Source organism: Sus scrofa, chromosome X, assembly GCF_000003025.6.
Source record: "Sus scrofa isolate TJ Tabasco breed Duroc chromosome X, Sscrofa11.1, whole genome shotgun sequence".
Lineage (NCBI taxonomy): Eukaryota > Metazoa > Chordata > Mammalia > Artiodactyla > Suidae > Sus > Sus scrofa.
Genome location: NC_010461.5, coordinates 110096828 through 110122887, shown reverse-complemented (window position 1 = coordinate 110122887; position 26060 = coordinate 110096828). Strand labels below are relative to the sequence as shown.

General features: G+C 45.2%; 6 non-coding genes across 6 annotated transcripts; all 6 read left to right on the top strand.

Moving 5' to 3' along the window:
* MIR106A (microRNA 106a) lies at window positions 8420–8500 on the top strand. Its single transcript, NR_038481.1, has one exon. It is a non-coding gene; the product is annotated as a microRNA 106a (primary transcript).
* On the top strand, window positions 8582–8664 carry MIR18B (microRNA 18b). Its single transcript, NR_038600.1, has one exon. It is a non-coding gene; the product is annotated as a microRNA 18b (primary transcript).
* Window positions 8829–8908, top strand: MIR20B-1 (microRNA 20b-1). Its single transcript, NR_128411.1, has one exon. It is a non-coding gene; the product is annotated as a microRNA 20b-1 (primary transcript).
* On the top strand, window positions 8954–9033 carry MIR19B-2 (microRNA 19b-2). The gene has a single exon (NR_038570.1). It is a non-coding gene; the product is annotated as a microRNA 19b-2 (primary transcript).
* Window positions 9092–9171, top strand: MIR92A-2 (microRNA 92a-2). Its single transcript, NR_038548.1, has one exon. It is a non-coding gene; the product is annotated as a microRNA 92a-2 (primary transcript).
* On the top strand, window positions 9257–9336 carry MIR363-1 (microRNA 363-1). Its single transcript, NR_038581.1, has one exon. It is a non-coding gene; the product is annotated as a microRNA 363-1 (primary transcript).

Genomic DNA, 26060 nt, shown 5'->3' with positions numbered 1-26060 from the left:
GAGCATAATTCAGTCTGAAGGCAAGGTGGTAATCGTACCCCAAAGGTACATCCTACTGTTGTTCATCAAGATCTAGTGGTTTCCATGCTTCTGTCTAAACAGACTTTAAAGTTAAATTGCCAATGAAATAAATATGAAAGGATTTACAGATTAGTCAAGTATTACATTCTAAAAATATAATTTAACCCTCGATATTCACCAGGATTATTTGTCTTGCTGTTTCTCCAAAATCAACAAGCAGACTCTATATTTAAAATGGCTTTGTTTAGTAGCCTTGATATCCTCCAAGGAAACACTGAACTTTGATCTAGTTAATTAATTATAAAAAAACATAAAAAGGTTTAACTTGCTTTAGTACAGACCAACACCTCATGTTTGCCTCTTTTAACCTAGAGTTCTCGAATACTTAAAACCCAACCTATAATAATGTCATTTAGTTCAACAAGTTTATCAATTCGATATCTAAACATTTTCACAAATAGGCAACCCATGCTTAAATCATAACGTCCACATTTTCTCCCTGCTTTAATCTTCTAGCAGCACATAAACCGTTGTTAATTCTTAGAAATGTTTTAATAAGTAGCAGCTATGGAAATGGGATCACGAAGAGCTATAAAGGAGCCGTTTGTCTCAGTGATGTGAATCAAATTTTAAATCCAGGGAGTAAAGCTTCAAGTAGTTAAATTCATTAGGACTCGAAAAAGTGTGGGATGCTAGGGACAGATCCCTCTTTTCTGAAAGAAGAAAAAATATACGCAGCGCTCCAGGTAGGAGCATAAATTCTAGGATTTTAAAACAGAAAATCATGTCCTCCCATGTTGGATTTTTAAATCATTAGTCTTCCTGTGGACTTTCAAAAATTTCCAGAGTAAGCTAGCTTGCATTTGTTTTGAGAAAATAAAATCTCTCTCTCATTTTTAAAGGAGGTGTCCTCTGCAGGCTGGATCTGTTGAAAGATTCCCTGTTATTTAGGTTGTTCCAAGCTTTCATTGCCGTCCTTTCAGGCATCTGGATAATTCAACACATTTCACTGCGCCTTCCTCCTCAGCATGAAAAAGGCCAGACAATGGTTGTACTTCCTTCAGCAATCACAAGTCAGGAGACGGTTAAAGAGACTCTCTAGGCTGAGCAGAGAACTACCAAGCTGAGGATAAGCGCTATCTTTGAGGAGAGAAAAAAAGAGAGAGAGAGAGAGAGAAGCTCTAAAAACTACCCTTGCTCTCTCTCAACTTAGGGAGTAGGACACCAGGATCCTGCTTGATTTCGCCGGAATGCCTGCAATTTTCCTAACCTCACAAGAATATTTGGATCGCGAGTCTTTACTTCTTGATGACGACATCTTCAAGGAAGACACTTACTAGCGTAAAATTATGATATCATTGGATAATCCTCAACTGTGTGATTTGCTTGCCTTGGAAGAAAATGTGATGGTGATAAGCTGTTGGAGATTGTGTTTTGAATGTAACACTGGCTCTTCCATCAGCTTCCATGCCATGACTATTTTCACTTAGAAAACTTGCAATGGTGCAGAGAGGGAACAGACTTAATCAGAAAAGTGATTGAAAAAAAGCGATGTGTGTAAAACATTTCGGTTTTATAGGTTTTTCTTTGATTATAGTATTACAGTCTGCTAGCAATTTTATGGTTTGTAATACCAGAAGTTCCACTTCTGAGTTCACATAAACAGGAAAATCAAAGTGTTTCAAACAGAGTGTAAAAATACCCTTAACACTATTTAATCTTAATAGTGAATAGTGAATCACTTTAATCACTATTGAGTCTATTCTCAAGGCAGGAGAATTAATTTAAGAAACAATTTTTCTACTGATGGAAGCCATGTTACTTTGATGTCTTTTCACTATTTGCATAAGTATTTTGACTTAAAGTGTTCAACCTGTAAAACATCCTATCAGTGAGAGGAAACTGTTTTATCATACTACTGAGAGAAGCAAAGATTGACAGAATAGTCATCTTCCAGCACCATGTATTAACAAAATTAGGTCCATGTTGTAAGGGCTAGTACCCACACACTTCATCCCGATTTATGCAAGATGTAATTTCATTCTACAGTAACTTGCCATTCAAAACAAGATTAACTCAGTAATGAAGATAAGAAATGTCTGTAAATAATGAAATGCTTATTATTTTAAAAAACAACATTAGCGACAGCCAGTTTGTAAAAGTAAACTTTACTAACAAATTTAATAAAATGTGTGTTTTCAACTTATGCACGTTTCAGAAAGTTGATCCGCCTCTTGCTGCCATTTGATCATCATAAACCCCCTTGAGAGCGGGATAAATATATTGTACTTTCGACATTTTAAAACCAAATGATATAACTGTGCATGTTCAATTAGTGAAATTTTCTGCTTCTTACCTAACAAGGGGTAAATCTTTTGAAAATGATATTTAATTCACATGGACACTATTTAGTTGGAGATGTTTATTTTCCTTACCTGATGTATGTTGGTATATGCTATTGAAAAGAAATAACATCCAGAAGCTTATTATTAACTCTGGTTTTTTTCCTTCGTCTTGCTGACATAACCTTTCATAAACAAATTAAGGCTTGGTAACCAAAAAACTCAAATTTCCTTTATTCGGGCTGCTTGATCTTAATATTCTTGCCATTCAAAACAAGACTAGACTCATTTTTCAAATACGAAATGTTTGTAAATGAATGAATACTTTAAAAAAAGAAAACAAAGTTACTGAAGACCAGTTTTATCTGAGTCTCACAAAATCACAGTTCTTGTTCTAGGATCAAATAGCAAAGTAACATTTGAAATATTTTCTCCTTGGAACCTCCATGAGCCGCCCCCCCCCCCCCCAATATGGTTCAATGAGTGTTCGGATCTGCTGGCTTTGTTTTAGGCCTCATGGGCCCACACTCACGTGAACACAAAACCACACAAATGTAGCAAAACACATACTGCAGGAGGATGCTGAATTCCTGATTCCAGGAAAAACTAGAGCGCAAGAGACCTTAACTGCAAGTGTAGTCCAAAAAATTAAAGTAGTAAATACACACAGAACAAAAGCTCTATTCTAGTTGTGTGAGGAACATAATACTCTTAAATTACTTTCTGGTTTCCATGGGGACCTTTTTGTTCTAAGATACCAATCATTAGGTTTAACAGAGACACTTAATATTATTTCTAAATCAAGTGAAGTGATTTCTCAACTGGGTAAAATGTCAATTACCAGTATTTTTAAAAGTGGTAAAATCCAAACCATTGGAGGTCAATGGTAGAGGGATTGCCCCTCTCCTTTTCAGGCGGATTAAAGCTCCATGTATCTCAATTTTGGGGGGGAGCTCTTGGCTGGATATCTGTTTTTATGATTCATTAGAAACTCAAAACAGTGGCAAGACTTTTAAATTGCGATGAGAATTCTTAGGTAGCTTCTTCCTCCCTCCCTCTGGCCAGTTTCCATATCTTCCTACACATCCTGAGAGAACATCTGGGCTCCTGTGTAAGCATATGTTCCAAATGAGATACACATATACACACACACATACATAGCTAGGCACACACAGGCCAATCTGTTTGGGCGTAAATGATTTGACTGGGGCTAGGAGTTGTGGCTCCTTTATTTTGCAGAATGCCTAAGTATTGTTTGTCTCACAATACTGGGAGCGAGCAGGAGCCTGGTGGGAGCCCGGAGCCTTAAGCCCTGGGCTGTGGTCTGGGGGAGGGGATGGGGTTGCGGGGTCACAAGCTCTTAGCTTTTAGCCTCAGCATGACCACAAGTTTTAAAGCATGAAGGGATCACGTGCTTTTCTTTGAGCTGTTAGTTATTCTGACTTTTTGGGTGTGTGTGTGTGTGTGTGTGTGTGAAACGCTTTGTTCTTTAGCGTTTTTTGATTCTCTAGGTATTTTGGCTGATGATTATATTTTTCTTCCAAAAGAAAAAGACAAAAATAAATGACTTATGTATCCAAAAGTCCCAGTTTCTTTTTCTTTTTTTTTAATAACCTGTATTTTGTACTTAATTTTACCTTGCACCACACAGGTACTGAGATGGAAGAAATTATTTTCGCCAGTTGGGAACTTGATCCAGACATTCTATATGTTGCACGCCTTTAAAAAAATTAAGAACAAGAAAATATCCTGGTAAAGCAATCTCAAAATACCTTATTCCGGGTATTGTTCTGGCTTTAAAGGGAAGGAGGGGTGGGAGGAGGGGTGGGAGTTGGTGGGGGGGCGAGTAGGAAGACTCTGGGAGGATGTCTTGTTTAATGAACTCTTTAAAACTTTTAGAAAATTTTAAGCTGGTGAAGTCCCTCAGCATGGCATTTCCACTTGAAAGCCTCTACTCAAAAATTTCACTTTTGGGGAGCCACTTCTGCTTGCTCCCTTTTAACAGGAGAATTTCATCTTTTCCAACTCTCGCAAACCAAGACATATAGAGCCGGAATGCCAAATTAAGACTTTTGATGATAATGAGATGTATTTGGGAACATTTTCCAAAATCAGGGTAATGGGTCTTTTTGTTCTAGTGGCGAGGAGGATGGGGATATGTTTACTCATTGACGGGGAGCTCTGGCTGCAGCTGCAGGACACAATTAATTATGCTAATAGTTTGTGAGGAGCGGATGTAACTCCCCTACCCCCCTTTTTTCGGGGGGAGGGGAGTTTGGCAAAAGGGGAAGGAGACGCCCTGGGGTCGGATCACATGATATTATCTTCGCGCCACTTTCGCCAAAACCCTTTTTTTACTCCAGGTTTTGCTCGAGCTTAAAGGTACTGTTCTTATCTTGCTTTAATGCCTTGTTTCTTAAAGTCGGGTTTAAGATCTCTTCCCTCCCCCTCCTCTTCTTTCCACTGCTAGTCGTTACCATTAAAGGTCGAAAGTTGCATTGCAGTCGGTGCAATCTCACAGGACGGATCTGGTTGGGTAGTAAACTTAGGGCTGCGTAGTTTCCAGAAAGTATCAGGCAGACGCGCCAGGGTGGGCTGCAAAGTCTGCGCGTTTTATGGAAAAAGGGAGAAAGCCCACCTGTAGGAGTGACTCCCGTTGGAGAAGTGAGTGTGGCTTTCGTTGCATCCACCGCTGACTCCTGAGGGGCGCTGGTCGTTCAGGTTGGACTCCATCGCGGGCCAGGGGCGGGAGAGGCCGGTCTTTTGTAGGCGGCTAGCCTGAGCTACTCCTGTGCGCCAGGTTGCGAATCACATGGCGCCCTTGTCCCCTCTGGGCTTTGGGTTGCCACAATCTCCTGCGGTAACAATAGTGGGGAGGGAGGGGTCGGCTTCATGTGGCACCCCCCCCAAGCCCGCTTGCCTTCCAGCGCTTTCCTCCCCAGATCCCTGCGCACTTATTGCCCTCTCTGATTTGTGATTGCCTCCCGCACTACCCCCTGGCCCCCAAACTCCCTCCCCACGCCCGTGTCCGCTGGGGACGGGGAGTGGGTACAGTTTGATGACCGGATTTTGCCCAGTGTTTGAGGTCCGGTCTGCTTAATTCTATTTTTATTGTGCTTCTTAAACTAAGACGTCGTCTTACTTTTCACACAAGTGTACATGGGCTTTGGCCTTTCAGGAGTCCGCCCTCAATTGGTTCTCATTAGCTGTGGAATGAGACGGGAAAGCAAGATAATTGCACCGTATCTTCCTTGCATTTGTGCGTGTACTCGGTGGCTGCTACGGTTAACGATGCCTGCCAAGAAGCCCTGATTTAGTGAGGGGGGGGGGAACTCCTGGCAAAGGCGAAAGCCCGCTAACAGTAGCACAAGGTGGCAGAGGTTAAAACTTTCACATGTGCAGAGAGTGAATATGCTGTGTCTGTATTTCTTTCCTCCTGGGGCCTTAGGAACACTTTCAATCTAGCGGCGAGGTGGCGCGCATGCGCGCGCCGGGTTGGGGACACCCCGGTCCCACGGCTCGTGGGCCTCGTCGTCTATCTCCGGTGGGGGGATGGGACGAGCGCCGCGGGAGCGGGACCGGACCGGGTGGTAGCGAGTGCGCCATCCTGGGCTCGGCGCCAGCGGCACCGGCTCCAGCACCGAACGCCGCGCGGGCCGCCGTCTCAGGCGCGCCCTTCAAGACTCCAGCTTGGGGGAAAGAGGGGAAAATGCCGACTGCGCTCGGCCCGTGGGTAACTGAGACTCGGTGGGGTTTTCGCTTTGGCGGGGTGGGGGTTCCGTTTCCTAATTCCTGTGCGGGCCGGGTGGGCGGGGGCGGGCTTTTTTCCCTGGGCTATTAAAGGCAGAGGGGCGGGCTTTTCCCAGGGATATAGCTTCGGACAGAGGGCCGAGGGGACGGAGCGCTCCTCGAGTGGTGGCAGAAAAGCTAGTGGCCCCGCGTCGTTCTGGCCGGGGGTGCTTTGGGTGAGGCGTGCTCTCGCGGCCCCGATGAATTTCCTGAACGCTGTTTCTCGCTTCTCTTCCTCCTCGGGCTCCGCGGGAGGCTGCACTCGCGTCTGGTCCCCGGAGCGCTCGGGTGGCGCACGCGGCCCGGGGTGTGTGTGGGGCGCGGGGACCAGGAGAGGGGTGGCCGGTGCGGGATCGCCGCGCGCGCCACCTGCTAGGGGCGGGCGCGGGGCCGGTCCCGCGCGGGGTGGCCCAGGCGGGCGGCCGGGGCAGAAGCGGGGACCTTCGTTGGGGCAGCTCTGATCCGGGAGAGTTGACTGGCTGGGTGGGAGGGGACGGAGCGGGCGGGACTTGAGAAAAGCAAAGTGCCAGAGTGCAGTTGAGGGGTAGCGGGGAGCGCGCGGGAAACGAGTCCTCTTTTCTCCTCCATCGCTGACCTTTAGGCTCCAGGAGAACTTGGGGGGGGCGCTGCGGAATGAGGGGGTGCACGTGGAGGGGAAAAAAGGACTCCCCTCCCCCTTGGCTGCTCTCCCACCAACCCGGGAATGGAGGGGGAGGGAGGCGTGGGCTTGGCGCGTTTTTGGTGCTTTGAATGGAGAACTCCGTTTCCCATGATGCTTTGTTTCTTTCTCTTTAATCTCGGCCGCGGCGGCTGCAGCACGAGGACGGGAGCGCGTGGTGTGAGCAGCTGGAGCACACCCTGGGCGCGCGGGCGGCTCCCGGACTTCAACGGGAGCACTAGGTAAGGGTGTGAGAGGCGCGAGAAGAGGCCGAGGGACTCACAAAGGCGGATGTGGAGGGTTGGGGGGGTGTTGTTTTCTTTTTGCATTTTAAAGAGGTGGGAGAGTGGCTGCCCAGCGCGCGCGAGGTATACCAGATGAACGGTTCATCAAAGAAAGATTTTTAACTGTGGAAGGCGCTCTCTCGGACTCGAGTGGGGATCAGTGTTGCCAAGTTGAGTCGGCAGATGCTGTGCATTTTTGAGTCCAGTTTGGAGTATTTTTCTTAACGGAGGAAAAAAAATACAGGCGCGAGAAACCCAATTTAAGAGGAAAAATAGTACTTTTTTCTTTTCTGTACTAGTTTTAGCCGTCTTTTCCCCTAGAACTTAGATTTTAGGTTTCAGTGTGATTTTTATGAATCAGCTTAAGAAATTTTCTCATAAAGACTAGATTGGTGGTGTGGGGTGCCATGAAGGAAGCCCAGCATTTAAAATTCCCTCACTTAGTTAAATGTACTACAGACTCTGTGTCTCTGAATTTTTCTTTTTTTGACCAAACTTGACCCATCATGGAAGAGGTGGGGTAACCTTGGCGAGCCCTTTTCTGATTGGGGCTCATTTCCTGGCTGCATGTTCTTAGGTAAGATAAGCACTGGGGAATGGGAGAGGGTTTTCTTATGGACGATAATGACATGAAGAGAAGAGGGAGCTAATCTGCCTTCTTTAGGTTTAATGGAGAAAATGGGTCCATAAATGTTTAAACAGAACAAGAGCCCTTTGAAATAGATCAAAATGTGACATCTCTAGGCCATCTGTGCATTATGTGAAGAGCGCGGAAGCCTGTGTTTCTTAAACCAGCTCTAAGATTTCTCTCATTTTCTATTAATGGGGTGGGGGCAGGGAACATTCATTTAATCTAACAGTCACTTTTTGTACAGAGCCCTCCTTCCAGAAGCGAATACGCACCCTGATTATTACACGCATCTTCTCTGGATAAGCCTCTTCTCAAACAGGGCGGGGGAGATAATGGACCCGCACATTTTTCTGGGATACAGATATCAAGTTTTCATAGATGGAGAGGGGAAGTCGAAAAGCCGCTTATACCAAAGAATTGGACTTTTGAAATTGCCAGTGTTATTTGTGTTCAACACTGTGTAAATAATTCAGAGTATTAATATTTCTCAGGATTTGGCTGAAACTCCCAACACCTAGCTTGGACTCTCTAAGCCCAAGAAAAGCTTGTTTCAGGAATATTAACTAGTAGTTTACTTGTTCAGTGTCTAATTTTTTGTCTTGTTTTCTTTTCATTTTTAACCAGGTGAGTCTGAATAGATGTGTGAGGACGGAGCAGAAGAGGTGGTGGAAGGCAGTTTTGCTACGGGAATAGGCCTTGGCCGTGTAAAAGTGCTTACAGTGCAGGTAGCTTTTTGAGATCTACTGCAATGCAAGCACTTCTTACATTACCATGGTGATTTAATCAATGGCTACTGAGAACTGTAGTTTGTGCATAATTAAGCTGTTGGTGCTTTTGAGCTCTTCCTCATAATGTGTCTCTTGTGTTAAGGTGCATCTAGTGCAGTTAGTGAAGCAGCTTAGAATCTACTGCCCTAAATGCCCCTTCTGGCACAGGCTGCCTAATACACAGCATGGAAAAATATGCCTTGATTAGTCGCTTGCATAGGACACGTCTCAAAGGTTTGTCTTTGGTTTTTCTCATTGTTCGTTGGGAGCATACAGCGGGGGGTTGTGCGCAGCATACAGTTTTTTTTGTTGTTGTTTCCAGGAGAAGATCAGGTCCCGGCAGTACCAAAGTGCTCACAGTGCAGGTAGGTTTTGCATTACTCTACTGTAGTGTGGGCACTTCCAGTACTCTTGGATAACGCATCTCTTGTTGATGGTGAGGATATTCAGACACTGCTACTTACAGTTAGTTTTGCAGGTTTGCATTTCAGCGTATGTATGTGTATATGGCTGTGCAAATCCATGCAAAACTGATTGTGATGATGTGTGCTGTCTCCGGCTCTCTGACGCCCTTCTCATGCACCTCCAGCCTTCGCACCCTTTCATCCGTGGGTGGGGATTTGTTGCATTACTTGTGGTGTGTATAAAGTATTGCACTTGTCCCGGCCTGTGGAAGAAAGGAGGATTTTATCGTCTTCTTATTTCAGTTTTAAAGGCTGTAAGTTCTGATATTTCTATTTGGTAATTGCGAAGTGACCTGTTTTGCTGTTGTCGGGTGGATCACGATGCAATTTTGATTAGTATCATAGGAGAAAAATTGCACGGTATCCATCTGTAAACCGCAGGACCCTTGCTGACGACCGGCTGTGTCAGTACTTAGGTGAGATGGTAAAATCCTTTCTCTAGTTGCTGCTATTAAAAATGTTTTGAAATGCATCTGGAGTTTTTTTAAATGACGATAACGATTTTTAAAATAAAAAATTTGAAATCACGAAAGTGTGTTTTGGCAGTTCGGCGAAGGATCGGACGGGATTGTTCCTGCGTGTCAGTGGATCTACATTTGCAAAATAAATGAAACGTATAGCCCCACCCTTTGAAAAAAAGATTAACGATGCTGGAAGATTTTCTTTTTTTTTTTTTAAATCTCATGGTGGTGGGGGAGGGGGGGGTTCGGGCCCGGGCCTATCTGCTTTTCAAGTTTGCATCTACACAAAGCACCAAGACACCTACCTCAGGGAATTTATTACGCTGACAAATATTTAGACAAAATGTGCTCATTTGGCTTTAAGTACACATGTGTCTCCATACGAGGGGAATGCAAAGCTGTAAACCAGTGGGATGCCTGCCCTTGAGGAACTGGGCCCACTTGAGATCTAACATGAGGGAAGAAGGAAGTTGTCAGTCCACTGGGCTTGGGATTCTGTGATGAAAGCATGAGGCGGAAGGGCCACTGAGATGGAGAAACACTGCCTTGCTTTGGAGGCTAAGAAATGTTGGAAGGCTGGAGGTGGCCTTATTAGAATTTGGGGTTCAGGGGCTCTGTAGGGTGACTAACCCTGAGCAGAAATTACTCATATTAGCTGTTCGAGACAGATCACAAGGTCGAAAAAGTGAATATTGACTAATAACACTATAAAAGTGTTAAGTTTATTCAGCCAGTTGCCACCCAGATAAGGCTCGCTGGATCCTGCAGTGGTTCTTAAGCTTTAGCACTTGTTAAAACGCAGATACCCAACCCTCCCTCCGCAGCTGGATCCAGCAGGTCTGGGGTGAGGCCTGAGGATTTGCGTTTCTAACCTAGTCCCGATGCTGCTGCTGGTCCAGTGACCACACTCTGGAGAATCACTGCTCAAAAAGAATGAAGGACCCCAGCTTCTAGGACAAAGCCAGCAAAGGAAGGTGTCTGTTTTAAACCTCGTCTTTAATCTTGATTTCTCATCCAAAAGCCATGTGGACACGCGAAAGATGTTGTACATGTGTGTCATTCTTATTTCCTGTTGCCAGGAGATTTTCGAATTTTCAAACCCTTTTCATTTTCCCTTCGAACACCGGTCCAATTGAATCAGTTCGAGGAGCTCTCACTGAATCGCACTGAGCCTTGAGCTAGTTGCCTAAGGCTTCCGTTTGCTAATTAGGGGAAGCGCAGTGATAACGTGGGTCTACCTCAAGAATATGCGGGTTAAGTTTGTTCTCTTTGGTGGTAGTGGTTTGGGGGATGGCTTTTAATTCTCAGTGATGAAGTGAGAGCTTAATGAAAAGAGACTGACGGTAGTAAATTCTGTCTTCCAGTATTAAGTAAGTGTGTGTGCTTTTTTAAAGTGACTAATGCTCGAGGCAATTATACAGGCATAAAGAACTCTGCAGATATTTCCTGGGCTGTCTCATGCTCACTACTTTGTTGGTGCCTAATCGGAGTTAAGTTTGATGTGGCAGCAAAGCAGAGGTCTCCCTCCTCTCTAATAAAGTAGCTCAGTAAAAGAGGGGATTAAAGCTTATTTGTTATAATCCTTAACACCACCAAACCTCCGCTTTAATAAGACGAGTTTATTGTCTCTAGTGGTCCACTGGTGCTTTACTAACGGTGGCCAGCAGGCAAACAGTTACTGCAGTTCCCACTTTTAATGGGTCTGTGTGGAGGGGCGGCGTTCCTGAGGGGAAGCAGGGCTGACCTGGCTGATCCTAGGGTCTCTTCTGGCTTCAGACAATCCAGTCTGTCTTTGTTAAGGTTAGATATCTTCAGTAATTTCTCCAAGTGCCTTGCGTTTAGGTCATTTGTTTGGAATTGGGGGGGATGGGGGGGTCATTTAGGAATTACGGGCAAAAGTAGTCACGTGCTCATGTCTGAAGATTTACGGTAAGTTTAGGAGAAGCACTACCAGGTATGTTATTTGCCGTGGGTCAGAGGGTAGTTTTAATATTCCATGGCTTTTCAAGGTCATCACTGTGGGCGTTAATTTTACCCGGACAGAAGAGTCCTCCTGGCATCGGTTTAATTAGCCCAAACACATGTGGACTTAGCAGTTGCCCTTTTGGCAATCCTGTTATATTAGCTTTGAAATAAGGGAGTGTATAAACTTTCAACGGTAAGGATCCTTACTTATTGATCATAGTCCACCTTTATTCTTAAGTAACTTTGGAGACGGAAGTCCGGGAAGAAGTGACTTGCTCAAAGTCTTGATAAACAAAGGATTAGGGACCAATATGGAGCGTGTCCTGTTAGATGCTCAGGCAGGGAGGAGGGCTCGTAACTCAGGCTGGGAACAGTACTTCCCAGGGCTAGTGTCACGAAGGGGGACTGAGGGGAGGCAGGCAAGAAGGCCAACCAAGGGAGGAGAGAAGGTTAGAGCTGGGTGACAGAACCTTGTACGCGACAGAAAGGGAAGTCACTTAAGAGGCTTATGCAGAGAGGTGACATAACCCAAATTTGCCTGTTTCATAAGACCTCTCATAACAGGCTGGTTTGGAGAGCCCTGGCCCTGAAGCCATCCAGGAGGCTATTTTACAGATGGGAGATGAGGACTCAAATTGGGACAGTGGTCCAAGGAGAGAGGTAGCGTCAGCCTTCTCCTCCAAAGGCGGATAGATTTAATACATACGGTTCCAACCAATATCTTAAAGGGATGGTTTCCAGACTTCATGATGATTCTAAAGCTCATCTGTAAGAATAAACAGAGAAAACAGAAAAGTGGTGAGTAAAATAAGGAGTTGAGAAGTAGGGTTTGCATTAACAGATATCAAAACTTATTAGAAGTGATGCTAGGAGTTCCCTGGTGGCTCAGTGGGTTAAGGACCTTGTATCACTGCCATGGCTCTGGTTACAGCTGTGGCACAGGTTTGATCCCTGCCCTAGGAACTTCTGTATGCCATGGGCGCAGCCAAAAAAAAAAAAAAATGAAGTGATGCTAGGACAAAAACAGATGCCTGTTGCTGAGATTTCTATACTGTTCCGATCAGAGTGCAAGTATTTAGATGATCATTGAGGTGTCATTTCAAGTTGGTAAAGAAAGAAAAGATAAAGTCAGTTAAAGGTGCTGGGATAATTGGTTAACTCTTGAAAAAAACCTGAAGCAAAAACAACAGCTAAAGCTCTCACCCCACACGTCAGAATGAACTCGAGATGGATGAAGGGCTGAATATAAGAAATGAAACTGCACATTATATTTTCTCTCTACTTTTCTTTATATTTGTAAGTTTTTCGTAACAAAACAATTAAACTAAAAAATACTGTACTTTAAAAAAGTAAACTTATATAACTACAAAAACATATAAAATGTAAGGATATGGTGACCACGTGACCATGAGATTGGGAAAAGCTGTTTTAAGTGAAATCTTGATGACAGAAACCACTAAAAAAAGATGAATTTGAACACATGAAAACTTCATGTCAAAAACCATACTACAGTTAAAAAGCAAAAAGCTCAAATCCTAGTGTTCAATGTAGACTATATGAATAGTAAATTCCTTCTTTACTTCCTCCCTCTCTCCCTTCTTCTAGGAATGTTTATGGAGGCTCTGTTATGTGCCAGACACCCTCTTAGTGCCAGGCAACCAGTGTGAACAAAACAAAGTCCCTGCCCTCATGGATCTTTTACTTGTGCTAGGGGAGACATAAGCCAAATAAATATTTATTATGTCACAGGGCAAGTGCTCTGCTGAAAAATGGATCAAGTGTATTCATTTGCTAGGGCTGCCCTAACAAACTGGGTGGCTGAAAGCCACAGACATTTATTCTGTCCTAGTTTGGGAGGCCAGAAGTCCAAAATCAAGGTGTCAGCTCTAGGGGGTGATTCTTGTCGCTTCCTGGCTTCAGGTGCTTGCCCTTGGTCCTTGATATGCCTTGGTTTCTAGATGTATCTCTCTAATCTCTGCCTCTGTCATTAACATGATACTCTTCCTGTGTGTTTGTATGGCTGTCTCTGTCTCTTGTAAGGACACCAGTCTTTGGATTTAGGGTCTATCTTGATCTGCTATGACCTCATCTCCACTTGGCTACGTCTGCGAAGGTTCCATTTCCAAATGGGATCACAGGTATTCTGTAAACATTCACAGTTATAGGGCTTGGGACCGGAACATATCTTTCGAAGGAACACAATTCAACCCAGCATAGCAAGATAGGGAAATAGGGCTGGGGTTGATTGCTCTCTTAAAATACGGTGATTTCTCATGAGGGAGTGAGCTACGTGGATACGGAAGGAGGAGCCCAGTAACTCTTCTTAACCTGCAGAGAACCACATAATCATAATAGCTGACACTCTTCGAGCCCTGTCTGTGTTCTAGACAGCACAGTAATAAATGCTTTAATGCATTATCTCATAATTTTCACAATCCTATAAGGTAGTTATAGTCTATGAGATAAATCTATTTTTATGTCCATATTAGAGATGAAGAAACCGAAGCTCAGAAAGGCCAAGTAATTTGCTCAAGTTTGCACATCTAGTAAGCCAAGAACCAAGTCCATATCCTTCTGTCTGCAGCGTCTGAGCCGATAGAATAATGGATACAAAAGAAAAAAAATTCCTAAGTGATAACTTTTTTTTTGAGCATATGATATGCTTTATTTTTTTTAATTACTCAATGAATGTTATTACATTTACCGTTGTACAGCAATCATCACATCCAAATTTTAATAGCATTTCCTAAGTGATAACTTTTAAAATTTATCCTCAGTAGCCATCAGTGTAAATTAAAACAACAGTGATTTTTTCCCAGATATCAGCTTTGCCGTGGTTAAAAAGATTAGGGATAAGAGTCCATATTGTGTAACTCCATTTAGACGATGTCCTGGAATAGATTAAATTAATCTCTGGCAGAAAAAAAAATTGGAGCAGTGATTGCCTTGTGCAAGGGCAAGGGGTGTCCCTATTGTGAAGGGCCATAGGAGAACTTTCTAGAGTGATGCAGATGTTCTGTATCTTGATAGGATTTGGATTACATGGGGTGTATGCATTTGTCGAAACTCATCAAAGGGCCTTCTCTTACGATTTGTGCGTTTTGCTATATGTTCATTTTATCTCAAAGACAAATATTGAACTCTAGTTAATGAAAAGCATGATAAAGCATTTAGGGACAAAGTGAACTGATGCAGCAACTTACTTTGAAATGCATAAAAAATTAAGGTGGGCTGATGGATTGACAGATTAATGGATAGACAAATATATATGAACTAAAGTCCATATAGCAAGCTGTTAGCAATAGTAGAAGCCAGGTGATGGGGTGTGTGTTTATTGTACAATTTCTTTTAGCTTTTCTTTATGTTCTAGAGTTTTTATAATGAAATGTCGGGAGAAAAACATGATTGCAAGGGGGAGGAATATAGACAATTAGAATAATGACTAATAATTTACTGAGTGCTTACTACTATGTGCCAGGCCCTGTGCTAGTGCTTTGCATGCAATATATCTTTTAATTCTCACAGTAGCCTATGAAGAAGGAAATTCTATTATCTGTATCTTACAGATGAAGAAAACGAGGCCCGTAAAGCCTAAGTCACCTTTCCAAGGTGACACAGCGTGCAAGTAGGTGAGCCAGGCTGTGAATCCAGCCTGATTCTAGTGCCCAGGGCTGTATGTGGAATTAGGTAGTAAATGGGAGAATCTTGCTGAGAGTTCATCTAATTAGAATGCGGTATTATTGTTCTTCGTATGGCTGAGTAGTATTCCATTATGTACATATACCACATCTTCCTAATCCAATCGTCGGTCAGTGGACATTTGGGTTGTTTCCATGTCTTGGCTGTTATGAATAGTGCTGCAGCGGACATGCAGGTGCATGTGTCTTTTTTAAGGAAAAATTTGTCTGGATGTATGCCCAAGAGTGGCAACTATATCCAGTCTTTTAGGATATTGGGGGATAATGTAAGAAAAAGAGTGTGTGTGTGTGTGTGTGTGTGTGTGTGTGTGTGTGAGAGAGAGAGAGAGAGAGAGAGAGAGAGAGAGAGGAAGAGACTAGGTCACTATGCTGTACAGCAGAAATTGACTCAATACTGTGAAGCACCTCTACCCTAATACAAAATTTAAAAAAAAAAGAAAAAGGAATGTGGTAGCACCTGGCGTAGCTTAACTCCAAAGTCCACACACTGTATCCCTCCCTACTCCTTGCAGTCTTCCCGGAGTGGCTCCTGAATTTCTGGGAAGCAGAGCTGAAATACGGAGGAAGAGCAGGTGGTGACAGTAGGTTGTGGGAAGTGCCGCGGGCTGGTGGAGGTGATGGAGAAAGAGGATGAGGTCGCTTTTGTGTGCACAGGTGTGAGAAGGCTCTGGGACATCCAGGCAAAGATGGGGACAGCCTCCCAGAGCTGAGACCGTAGATCTGATTCTGTGGGTTCAGGAGCGCCTGGGCAGTGAGACAAGTAGCGTGCCGAGGGCGGAATCTCATTTAAAGGGTTGACCAAAAAAGTGTGTAGCCAAGCTGAGAGTTGAAGAAAAAGCAGGAGAAAGTGGTGTCACAGAGATGAATATTTGTCGTGTACTCCAATTTCATAGCACTTTCGCTTAAGAACATCGGGTCTTGTGTTGGAAGATGCCTGAACATCTCCATACCTAAGTAGCTTTATGTAGTCTGTCTTCTATAGGAAAATATGAGGAAAAATTCCTTCTGTGTTACAGTTACCATTTTTTTGGGCCATGCTTGTGGCATGAGGCATTCCCAGGCCAGGGATCGAACCCCCGCCATAGCAATGATAACCTTTAATCCTCTGAGCCACCAGGAAGCGCCACATTCATCATATTTTTAACCAGACAGAGGAAAAGCAGGTGCACTTTAGGAACCATACTATTGTTTCTGTTCATGGGGAAGTGGAGGTTCTTCCATATTATTCCATTAATTCCTCTTATTCTCCAAGAATGTTTGCAGCCCTAGATTACTTTGACTATACCCAGAGCACTTTGAATGCTTTCGGAGAACCAGAGTGCCAGACTGCGTCTGTTTTACAATGACTCCTATTCTTTTGTGGCTTTGAGTGATTTATGTGGAATTGTGCTTAGAGGACAATCCTTTTTAAACCCTCTAGGTGGGAAGTCTGGGATGGTTTTTCACCTGACTTGTCGGAAGCAATTATAATTGCTATCTGTAATATTGCTTTGTAAAGTATATCAAACGTGATTTTAGTATAGTCATTTGACAAAGGCTTAAGCATTGCTGATTTGTTTAAATTGCTTTGACCACCAAACCAGGGATATTAGTAGATCTAATTCAAGGAGCTGCTCAAAAGCATCGACTTGGGAAACACTGTTATAGCTATGGCTTCTGATTTATTTCAAGCATGCCCCATGGTTTTCTGCATTGAAGAATTTGAAAACAGCCATAATTTAGCATAATGTATAACTATGTTATTTTAATTTTGACAGAGCTCTTAAATTTTAGAATGCGGACTGACTGTATTGAATACAATTGGAAATAGGAATATCTGTTTGCAGGTGATAGCATATATCTTCAGGAATTTTTCTAAAGACAAAAACTTCATAATGCCCTCCCAGTTTTAGGCGCGGATTATGGTTTTGTTTGTTTGTTTTTTCAGGGTCACAGGTGTGGCATATGGATGTTCCAGGCCAGGGCTCAAATCAGAGCTACAGCTGCTGCCAGAGCCACAGCCATGCCGGATCCTTAACACCCTGAGTGAGGCCAGGGATGGAACCTGCATCCTCACGGGTTCATTTCTGCTGCGCCACGACGGGATCTCCAGGTGCTGATGATGTTATACCCTGGTCGATTCAAACAAATTTCAGGTTAGAGATTTATCATCTTTCATATCAATCATTGGAAACAGTATTTGAATAAATAGCGATTCTTTCTTGAACATGAAAAATACCGTAAATCAGAAACTGAGAATACTGTTTTTGCTTCATCAATTCGAGCAGCTTTCACTTCCTTTCTTCCTGGCCCCATAGTGTGATCTTTTCCACATTTCAGACTGTAATAGAAACATGGCTTAAACTTTTACTTGTAGGTACATTATTAACAATAAGCACTAAAGAAAGTTTGACTGCCTTGGCTGTGTGTTTAGCACTGCTTTTTTTGGAGGTGTTGGTTTGTTTTTTCCTTGCCCCTCAGCATGTGGGCATTCCTGGGTCAGGGATGGGACCCACACCACAGCAGTGACCCGAGCCACTGCAGTGGCAACACTGGGTCCTTAACTGACTGCGCCACCAGGGAACTCAAGCACTGTGTTTGAAAAGTGTGGTCAGAGAAGATTCCACCAAGTGATCTTGCGGGGACTGGACTACCATGTGATGATCTCTAGCTTGGCTTTTAGTGCAGATTCTTTAAGACAGTGAATGTCAAATGCCAATCCCATTATTCTTGACAAAATCAGCATCATTCTACCAGTTAGCGCGTGCGCGCTTGTGTGTGTGTGTGTGTGTGTGTGTGTGTGTGTGTGTGTGTGTGTGTCTTGTGATGGAATAACCAGTCAGTAGGAGTTTTAGTTCTCTTGAACTGATTTTTTAATCATCACCCCAGGCAACGACTGGCCTAAGCAAGAAAATAGTGGCAAAGCCGCTGTTGAATTCTGGTCTGAGCTTGCTAACAACTTTGCTATGTGACCTTGGGGGTGAAAATTAAACTCTGCTAGTCCCTCACCTGTAAGTGGAGAGAACCGCAACGTCCTTTCCCTATTAAAGGTTTTATTTCACCCTGCAGAGAAGTCAAGGTGCCAGATCCTCGGGCGGTGCAAGGATCCAGTAGTGGGTATCTCCCATAACTTCTTGCTGGAAGTTAGGTCAGAGATGGAAAACTCTTGCTGGAGCCAAGTTGGAAAATTACAGGACATTAATTTGCTGCTTTGCCAGCTGATTTTGCAGAGGAAAGCTTATCCAGAGTTCATGATGGGGAGACCCTACTGGAAGCCATCTAGGTTCCATCCTAAGGTCTAAGGGCATGTATTTTGGCAAATTTTTTGGGGGGGGGAGGGTGACTCGATTTGTCCATGAACTTCCTGACTTATTGACCTAAGTACTTAAAGAGCTACCAAAACAGATTGTTCGAACGTCAGCAATTTTCAGCCTGGAGAACACAGACGGCTCAAGCTAGAAGGATAAAGGAATGAACACGCACAGAATTCTCCTATATATTGTCTCATTGGATTATCACAGGGATCCTGGGAAGTAGGAGATATACTCCTTAAGGCTCAGAGCAGTTACCTATTTTATTATTATTTTTAACTGGCCAAGTTCACAAATCCAGTAAAATAGAACATTGGCTTAAATGCCACTTTTTAAGAGAAATCTTACGTGATCACTCTGCGGAGAGTAGGTTCCCCCCCCATCCCCACACTCCCTCCCTCCCACCTGCAGCATATGGAGATTCCCAGGCTAGGGGTCGAATCGGACCTATAACTGCTGGTCTACGCCTCAGCCACCGCAACGCCAGATCCCCGACCCACTGAGCAAGGCCAGGGATTAAACCCACATCCTCATGAATACTAGTCGGGTTCTTAACCCGCTGGGCCTCAAGGAGGACTTCCCCCACACACTATTTCTATCATAGTGCCTGCTGTCTGACGCTTATCCAAATTTATAGTCATTTGTTCATTTGCTTGTCTCTTGCCTGTTTTCCCAACTAGAATGTAAGTTTTGTAAGGGTGGGGACCACCCCATTGTCAGCCTCGTTCATCTGTCTCCACTACCTGACTCGGTGACTGACGCAAAGGGGACACTCCATAAAGATTTCTTTAGTGACCCAGTGGATGAATGAATGGAGAAAAGGCTTGCCTGGCACAAAACTTTTTTCTTTCCACAACATAGCATTGACTCACGTGTTGAGGAGATGGAGAATTTGAGGCTCAGAGATGTTAACTAACTTGCCCAGGACGCCTGATGCAGGTCAGACCAAGAAGGCTGCTCGTGGTCCAAAGACCTGTGGTTATGTCAACTCACACTGGCCTCAAGTTGCTTGTGTTTTGTTTTTGTTTTTGTTTGGTTTTTGGTTTGCTACAGAACCATCAAACAGGCTGCACGGAGGATCTGGGGTCAAGGATGCAAATGAGGGAGTGGATGCAGTTCCTAGTGACTTGGCCCCTTGCGGAGGCCTGGGGGTCGACGCGGTCCTCCAGGGCCGAGAAACTGGCCAGGTGGGCAGAGCTCAGGAGCCAGGCTTACAACCTTCCATGCTCTGACGCTGGAATAGCCATGTCCTTCCTCCGGGGGCTGCCACCCCAGCAGGCAGGTCTTTGCTGCACTCCGGTGCCATGCTGAAGCCTTCTCTGCCTTACTGGGTCTTTGGGCTTCTCAGATGTCACCCCTGGTTAGTGGCAGGGCAGATTTGGCCCTCTCGGCTGAAAGCCAGGTTCATGTCGCATTGCACACTGGTGTAGTTTGCTACTACTGCCCAGCGCAGGAGGCTCCGATGTGATGATTATAGGGGAAATATCCATATAGGAGAAGAAGGGGGGAGTCAGAATCTGGAGCTTATGGTCCAGAAATGGCCCACAAGGGAGGAAAGGGCGTGGCCTTGGGCAGTTTACTTAACCTCTCTGTGACTCAGTGCCCTTGTCTATACCACGAGAATATGGGAAAGTTTTTAAACACCCTTAGTTTCAGCCCATTTCTCCATTGAGTGGAGATGATTAGGAAGAGTGTGAGGTTTCAGTAAAGTAATAAAACGAAAATGTAGTAAAAGTCTTGGTCCATAGCAAGCACCCAATAAATGTTAGTTGTTATTATTAATACTGGAAAAATAAAAAGCAGTGACCGATGGAAATTAGTTAATATCCGTAAACTATTTAGAATAGTGTCTGACACGTAGTAAGCATATTTGGCTTGTTCAAAAAGATAAATAAAAATAAAAATGCAGGAAGGATTTCCCGTCACGGCGCAGTGGTGAACGAATCCGACTAGGAACCATGAGGTTGCAGGTTCGATCCCTGGCCTCCCTCAGTGGGCTAAGGATCCGGTGTTGCCATGAGCTGTGGTGTAGGTCGCAGACGCGGCTCGGACCCTGTGTTGCTGTGGCTGTGGCGTAGGCTGGTGGCTACAGCTCCAATTCGACCCCTAGCCTGAGAGCCTGCATGTGCTGCGGGAGCAGCCCAAAAAAAGACAAAAAAAAAAAGGTACAAAGAAAGAGTGTTAGGTAGTGTGGCTTAACCTGTCTTAATGTCTTCATCATTTGGGTGCCCGGCTGTCAAGTGGGATTTTTCCCTCAATGGGAATGTACCTCCGATGTTACCGTTTTCTCTGTGGGTCCCCAGATCCACTCTACAGGAACAGACTTCACCGTCAGCTTTATTAAAGCAGTTTCTCCTGACCCTCACACTGGGAAGGTTCGCAGAGCCCCAGGGAGGCCAGGGGTTAAGTATCAGAACATCTTGCAAGAGAACAGGGGAAAAAGCTGGAATTATATGTTTCGACAGGTGTTTTAACATGGAAGCTCATTGAACTATACGAACATGTGAAAATAATACCCTGCACTCGTATGATACGTTTCACTTTTTCCTTCAAAGTACTTTCATGTCTAATATTTCATTTGTTCTCGTGAGATCCGTGTGTGGTAGGGAGAGCCGGCATTCTCACTTGACAGGAGAAGAAACTGAACCCAGAGGGGTTCAATCTAGTCAACCAACATTCCTTTATTACTAAGAAAAAATTTTTTGGCTGCACCTGTGACATATAAATGTTTCCCAGGGCTAGGAGTGAAAGAACCTGTGCTACAGCCGTGACCCGAGCCACAGCAGTGACAACGCCAGCTCCTTAACTGCTAGACTGCCAGGGAACTCTTCAGCCAATATTTATGGAGCCCTTACAATGTATGAGACAATTGTGATACAAAGATGAATAAAACATAGTACTTGCCTCTAATTGAATATGCTCTCGAAATAGAATGTGGTTAAATGCTATCATGGGGAATAGGAGGGGCCTGGTGATCAACTCTGTGTGTGTGTGTGTGTGTGTGTGTGTGTGAGGGGGAGGGACTCGGGGCAGGCTGCAGGGAAGTGCTCCTTGGGTGGCGTTATAAACAGTGGTGTGCTGGTGAATACTTAACAGTGGGCCCTCTAGGGATAAATGAAGCCCTGACTTGTGGCATTTACTGATTTCTTTGGTGGAAATACTCCCACCAACTTCAAGCTGCCAATGCGAAGTCACTGGATGCAGATGTTCGGCGGCACATACTTACAGAGTATTTCTACCACACAGACACAATGGACAGAAATAGCGCCACCAACAGAGATAACAATAAAACGTGGTGAAGTAATTAGGAAGGAAAGACTTTTGAGCATTTATTACCTTTAGTTTTAATATAGTTTGCTTAATTTTTTTTTTTTTGTCTTTTTAGGGCCCCACCCGCGACATATGGAGATTCCCAGACTGGGGGTCGAATGGGAGCGGTGGCTGCCGGCCTCCACCACAGCCACAGCAATGCCAGGTCTGAGCCGCGTCTGCAACCTACACCACAGCTCACGGCAACGCCGGATCCTTAACCCACGGAGCGAGGCCAGGGATCAAACCTGCGTCCTCATGGATGCTAGTCAGATTCGTTTCTGCTGAGCCATGATGGGAACTCCATGGTTTGCTTAATTTGAAGTTTACTTAATTTTGAGTAATGGCTGTGTTTACCAGTCAACTCTCGTGAGCCTGTGATCTGATTCCAGCAGCCACTGGGAGAGGATGAGTTGGTAGCTGAGTAAGAAGGGAAGGACGTTTCAGGTAGAGGGAGTCACGTGTCAAGGCAGCAAGCATATGAACCAGCAAGGTGTGTTTACGAAATTGCACCTGATTTGGTGAGTGTTCTTAGAAATCGATTGTCTCTGATGCCAATGAATTTTAAGCTTCAGGGCTCCTCACTTGGGGGGCCTCTTCCCCCAGAGAGTCTTTTACTTAATTTTGCGTTTGTAATTTTGTTTTCTTTTTCTTAAAGAGGCCCCACCGAATGGTATAAACTTCAGATGCCAAATGAACTCAACTCCTGGGTGCCCTGTTTAGGAAAGAACGTGGGGAGTTCCCCGGTGGCCTAGCAGTTAAGGATCCGACATTGTCACTGCCTTGGTGCCAGTTTGCTCCCTGGCCCAGGAACTTCTCCATACCGCGAATGTGGCCAAAAGGAAAAAAAAAGAAAGAACATGGGAGTTCCCTGGTGGTCTAGTGGTTAGGATTTGGCACTTTCACCGCTGCAGCCTGGGTTCCGTCCCTGGTCTGGGAACTGAGATCCCACATCAAGCCACTGCACACCCTGGCCAAAAAAAGAAAAAATAGTGGGAGATGAAGTTGTTGAGGATAACGGAGAATTTTTTTTTATGTCACACAAAGAAAGGGACTGTACCCTATAGGCACTATGGAGAATGAGCAGATTTGTGCTTTGCTGGCAGCATCTCTGGCTGGACGGGGAGAAAGGGTGGAGGGTTAGAGCAGGCGTGTGGAGGTGAGTTAAAAGGCTCTGGTAGCTGTCCAGGTAGTTTGGACTGGACAGATGGTGGTGGTGGAAATGGAGGGAGGTGGATGGATTCAGAGATGTGTACGAGGTCAAATCAGCAGGACTTGGCGCTGGGGCAGATGCATCACATGGGGAAAGATAGCAAGGAAGGCAAGACAGGATCACTCGGCTTTCTGGTCTCGGTAACGTGGTCAGTGGTGGTTCCGCTGAGTAAGACAGGGCCTTGTAAGTAAGATCTATAAAATGATAAACCCCGCAGAGGGCCCTGATGAATGGAGGATGGGATTTTCAGTCAGCCAGACTTAGGTTCAAATCCCAGCCCCAACAGTTGTACCAGAACCAGAAATTTGGAAGGTTGTTTACCCGGAGCCTCTGTTTTCCTCATCTGTAAAACTGAGCGTTCTCATGGAAATTCAGTTTGTGAAACAGGTCTCAGTACGTTGGGAAGAGACCAGGTAGGGAGATGAAGAAGAAAATGAGTAGGACACATCAGTCGTCTTGGATCCGAGGTGCCCATGGGATGTTGCAGCATCAAGGCAGAGCCCTGGAGACAAGGTTATTTTAAAGGGCCGTCGAAGAAAGAAGGTCCAGCAGAAGAGACGAAATGAGTGACCACACAGATAGAAAGAGGACTGGGAGATGGAGAGGTCGTGGAAATCGCCGCTGAATTTCACGGTAAATTGGCTTTAATTCTGCCGACTTCAAACTCCCACCCGCCGAATCCTGACCTTCCCCACTGAGCCTGGTGTCACGGTCCGTCCACGCAGTATCTAGCACACCAGGTCCCTGCCTCCCTCGTCCTTGTCCTGATGCAGTGCCCATCGTACAAGATCCCAACCGTGGGTCGACACGACAGCCCTATTTTCTCGGCGCCTACACCCGCGTGGCTGGACGCTGCCAAGTGAGGATTGATGTCTCCGTGATCTCAGAGGACGCGTTCACGGTGCGGCTCTTTAACTGCCTCTGTCCTGATCCCCCCCCCCCCCGGCTCCCAGCGGCGGCTCGCGAGGACAGCTGAATGTTCCTGCAACCTCTAAGAAGGGCGTGGAAGCTGTCTGAGAGAAGAGAGGAAGCCGGCAGATCGGGGGAGGTCGGCCCATCCTGACTGAGTGCGTTCAGGGCGCGGCTGGAAGGCTGGAAATAAGGTGAGAAGGGCGCCAGGTCAGCGGAGCCATGGGGACCAGGGGCGAGGCTGAGAGCCAGTGGATTCACTCGGCATCAGAGGCCGATGGGCCCTGAAGCTCCTGAATTTTCAGCTTCAGGGCCCGTCACTTGCACAGATGAATTCCAAGGCCCTGTACTTAACTTTTTCTTCATAATTGTGTATTATTTTTCTTTGGAGGGCTCTCCAAACGCTGTAAATTGGGTCCCATCAAATTTGGACCCACCCCTGATCTAGTGTGACCAGCTTGAATTGCTGCTGTGTAAGCTTGTCGGGACTGCACCGCAGGAAGGAGGAGGAGGATGGGAAAATCCTGCTTTGACAAGAGTTTATTTATTTAAGGGATGTGTTCTTTATTTGTTCTATATGTAGATTGGAGGCCAGCTTCAATTCAGTAGACACCAAAGGATACACAGAAACAGGTCTCCCTCTTTCTCCCCCATTCTTTCCCAAAATATATCCACTTGGTACTAGTTTCTTGTGTATTCTTTCCGACACAGATACATATACACATACGAGCATGTATATTCTTTCGTTTTGCTTCTCCTTTTTTACACATATTTACAGCATGCTAGATCCAATGTTCGTCACTTTTTAAAAAAATTTTGCGGTGTGTTTTGGAGTTCATTCCATGTCAATCCAAAGAGAGCGACTTCAGGAGTTCCCATCAAGGCTCATTGGGTTAAAAGCCCAACTAGTATCCATGAGGATGTGGGTTCAATCCCTAGCCTCACCCCGTGGGTTAAGGATCTGATGTCACTGCAAGCTGCTGCAGATGTGCCTCGGATCTGATGTCGCTGTGACTGTGGTGTAGGCTGGCAGCTTAAGGATCTGGCATTGCTGCATCCTGCAGCTCAGATTCAATTCCTGGCCCAGGAACTTCCATATGCCATATGTGTGACTATTGGGGAAAAAAAAAAAAAAGAATGAGGTAGATCTTTTTTTTTTTTTTTCTTTTTAGGGCCGCACCTGCAGCATATGGAAGTTCCCAGGCTAGGAGTCGAATTGGAGCTGCAGCTGCCAGCCTTCACCAGAGCCACAGCAACGCAGGACCCGAGCCATGTCTGCGACCTACACCACAGCTCCTGGCAATGCCAGATCCTTAACCTGCTGAGTGAGGCCAGGTATCGAACCCACAACCTGATGGTGCCTAGTCGGATTCGTTTCTGCTGCTCCACGACAGGAACAGTTGGATTCTTAACCCAAGTGAAGCGACAGTTAGAAGAAGAAGAGTTTTCAGTGCTGAGTGTGTGGAAGATGATACCAAAAACATGTCCGCTAACTGGAGAACGTGTAGATTGTCTGTGACTCCAATGAGAGAGGTTTTAGTGGCGTCGTGGGGAAAGAAGTTTCGTTGGAGTGAGTAGAGGGTGGAAACTGGACACGTCCAATATGAGGACATTGTTCAGAAATTTGGCTTCTGATCAGGAAGACAGAGCCCCAGTAGGAGTAGGAAGGGAGGAGTTCCCGTCGTGGTGCAGCAGAAATGAATCTGACTAGTATCCATGAGAACGCAGGTTCGATCCCTGGCCTCGCTCAGCGGGTCGGGGATCCGGCATTGCCATGAGCTGTGGTGTAGGTCACAGACGTAGCTCAGATCCCACATTGCTGTGGCTGTGGTGTAGGCCAGCAACTACAGCTCCAATTCAACCCCTAGCCTGCAAACCTCTATATGCCACAGGTGTGGTCCTAAAAAAAGAAAAAAAAAAGGAGTAGGAAGGGAGTGGAAGGACTCAGTTGAAAGGTAGCCAATAAACATATTTAGAAGGAAAATATAGTTGATGGTGTAAGGTTCCTGAGAAAGCAGGAGGGGTGAAAGCTGTGGTTCTCAAGTGTGGTCCCTGGACCAGTAGTATCCGTGTCACTTGGAACTGGTTGGAAAAGCATATTCTTGGGCCTCTTTTCAGACTGACTGCATCAGAAACTTGGGGTGGGGCCTAGAGTGCTGTGTTTTAACAAGTCTCCCAGGGGATCTGATGTGCACTCAAGTTTGAGGGTCACTTACATAGATACTAGGGAGGATATCTCAGAGTACCCTGGGGGGCTAG